Genomic DNA, 3,337 nt, shown 5'->3' with positions numbered 1-3,337 from the left:
AAAAAAAAACCATTTATTTTATTTTTTTAGAATTTCATACACAAATATTATATTTACATCATTATCACTCTGTACTCTCCCCTTCACAGCTCACCCTGTATTTTCCCACTCTCTTTCAACTTCTGTGTGACCATTTGTGTGTGTGAATATATGTGTGTGTGTGTGTGTGTATGGTCATTTAGTGTTGCTGATACATATGTATATATATGACCCTCAGAAATAGGAGCTCATCTCTGGAGAGGATTGCCCCCCCCCCCGTAAGCAGCCATTAATTGTTTTTATCTCTTGATCTAAGTAAGGGTAGGCTCTTGTGAGATTTCCATCATCCAAATTGGCACACTGTCATTGCGTAGGCCTTATTTAGGCAGCTACATTGTTGAGATTTCATTGGTGCAACTCCCTGTCGTGATAGAAGGCACTATATGATGGCAGAAACTCTGGTACCCTGGCTCTTACAGTCAAACTTCTTTATGATGAGAATTTCACTATTAGGAACACATGAAGAATGGTTTGAAGAACAGGTTTGTGTTCTACATAGTCCATGGAGAGGTGGAGTTGGAGATTTATCTCAGTGTCAGTGTACTTACCTCATAAGCACAAGGTCCTGGCTTCACTAAACAACACTAAAACAAAATAAACAAAAAATCACCATGACCAAAAATATTATATGGTTTCTAGTTTCTAATGAGAAGGGTGGCAAAAATGAGAACAAACTGATAATCATCAGCCCAGTTGCTCACATTTATGCAGGAACTCTGCTTTTTAGCCCAGCTACTTCATAGTGCAAATTCTCATTTTCTGTTTGTTTTCTCAGTAGTCTACTATGCTGAGATTTTCCTTTGCCTGGTCTTCATTTCCACACCTTCATGTTTTTTTTCTGCACCAAGGGCTCTGCAGAAATGCTTATTCACTTAGGGCCCTCTCTGATTGTGTCTTTTCTCAAATACTTGTTTAAGTTCAGTCTCTTATGCAGAATGAAGAGCATTTTCCCATCTCCTAGATCTTTATTCAGCCCTGAAGCGTTCTGCACTCAGGCAGCACAGAATACTTGCTTGGTAGCAACCTGAAGTCAACATTCTTGATTTAGAGGTATGAAGACTCTTGTTGAGGTTTTCTATGCAAGAAAATTGTGGTATTTGCTTTGTTGAAGGATAGGACCTCGGAAGAGAGTGTCCCATGGAGAAAGGAGAGCCTGGCCAGTACCCTGAGGTAGGAATATGTAAATATATTTCCTGGAATAGTTACAAGAGTTGGTCATGGGCTACAGAGGACATAAAAATAGAGGACAGAACTTTCAAAAAGGTTTTGAACAGATCACAGTGATTTTTCTATCTTTTATTAATGTTTTTTATATCTTACAATGTGTATGAATATCCTACCCTGGTTTTACATCTGTTGCTGAGGTAAAATATACTGAAAAAAGCAATTTAGAAGAGCTAGTGTTTATTTTAGCTCACGGTTCTGGGTTACAGCTCACCATAGCTGGAAAGTCACATCACATCCACAGTAAAGAGTATAGAGAATTGCTTTCAGCAAGATGGTCATTTTTACTATATTAATCCTGCCAATCCACGAGCATGGGAGATCTTTCCATTTTCTGAGATCTTCTTCAATTTCCTTCTTCAGAGACTTGAAGTTCTTGTCCAACAGATCTTTTACTTACTTAGTTAGAGTCACACCAAGGTGTTTTATATTAGTTGTGACTGTTGTGAAGGGTGTTGTTTCCCTAATTTCTTTCTCAGCCTGTTTATCCTTTGTGTAGAGGAAGGCCACTGATTTGCTTGAGTTAATTTTATATTCGGCTACTTTGCTGAAGTTGTTTATCAGGTTTAGGATATCTCTGGAGGAATTTTTGGGGTCACTTAAGTATACTATCATATCATCAGCAAATAGTGATAATTTGACTTCTTGGTTTCCAATTTGTATCCATTTGATCTCCTTTTGTTGTCTAATCACTCTGGCTAGGACTTCAAGTACAATATTGAATAGGTAGGGAGAGAGTGGGCAGCCTTGTCTATTCCCTGTTCTTAGTGGGATTGCTTCAAGTTTCTCTCCATTTAGTTTGATGTTTACTACTGGTTTGCTGTATGTATACTGCTTTTACTGTTTAGGTATGAGCCTTGAACTCCTGATCTTTCCAAGAATTTTATCATGAAGGGATGTAGGATTTTGTCAAATGCTTTCTCAGCATCTAATGAGATGATCATATGTTTTTTCTTTGAGTTTGTTTATACAGTGAATTACCTTGATGGATTTCCATATATTGAACCATCCCTGCATCCCTGGTATGAAGCCTATTTGATCATGATGGATCATTGTTTTGATGTATTTTTGGATTTGGTTTGCAGGAATTTTATTGAGTATTTTTGCATCAATATTCATAAGGGAAATTGGTCTGAAGTTTTATTTCTTTCTTTCTTTCTCTCTCTCTCTCTGGTTCTTTCTTTCTTTCTTTCTTTCTTTCTTTCTTTCTTTCTTTCTTCTTTTTTCTTTTTTCTTTTTTTTTGCCTACAACACCCGGTATTCCCAGGTGATCTCTGATCCAAGTACTAACCAGGTTCGACCCTGCTTAGCTTCTGAGATCAGACGAGATCAGGTGCATTCAGGGTGGTATGGCCATAGACTGAAGTTTTCTTTCTATGTTAGGTCTTTGTTTGGCTTAGGTATAAGAGGAATTGTGGCTTCGTAGAATGAATTGGGTAGAGTTCCTTCTGTTTCTATTTTGTGGAATAGTTTGAGGAGTATTGGTATTAGGTCATCTTTGAAGGTCTGATAAAACTCTGCACTAAACCCATCTGGTCCTGGGCTTTTTTTTGGTTGGGATACTATTAATGACTGTTTCTATTTCATTAGCAGATATGAGACTGTTTATATGATCTTGATTAAACTTTGGTACCTGGTATCTGTCTAGAAAATTGTCCATTTCATCCAGGATTTCCAGTTTTGTTGAGTATAGGCCTTTGTAGTCAGATCTCATGGTTTTTTTTTTTTTTTTTTTTTTTTTGGATGTCCTCAGTGTCTGTTCAATCCCCATCAAAATTCCAACTCAATTCTTCACAGAATTGGAAAGAGCAATTTGCAAGTTCATCTAGAATAACAAAAACTCAGGATAGTTAAAACTATTCTCAACAATAAAGGAACCTCTGGTGGAATCACCATCCCGGACCTTAAGCTGTACTACAGAGCAATTGTGATAAAAACTGCATGGTATTGGTACAGTGACAGGCAGGTAGACCAATGGAATATAATTAAAGACCCAGAAATGAATCCATACACCTATGGTCATTTGATCTTTGACAAAGGAGCTAAAACAATCCAGTGGATAACAGACAGCATT

The 3,337-nt window shown here is 37.3% G+C and overlaps 1 pseudogene; it reads right to left on the bottom strand.

Moving 5' to 3' along the window:
* Positions 1–2,505: 2,505 nt before the first annotated feature.
* LOC116072406 lies at positions 2,506–2,624 on the bottom strand (annotated as a pseudogene).
* Positions 2,625–3,337: the final 713 nt, after the last annotated feature.

The sequence above is a fragment of the Mastomys coucha genome, unplaced genomic scaffold, assembly GCF_008632895.1.
Source record: "Mastomys coucha isolate ucsf_1 unplaced genomic scaffold, UCSF_Mcou_1 pScaffold1, whole genome shotgun sequence".
Taxonomy (NCBI): domain Eukaryota; kingdom Metazoa; phylum Chordata; class Mammalia; order Rodentia; family Muridae; genus Mastomys; species Mastomys coucha.
The sequence above is the reverse complement of the archived record's forward strand: the minus strand, read 5'-3'. Positions and strand labels throughout refer to the sequence as shown.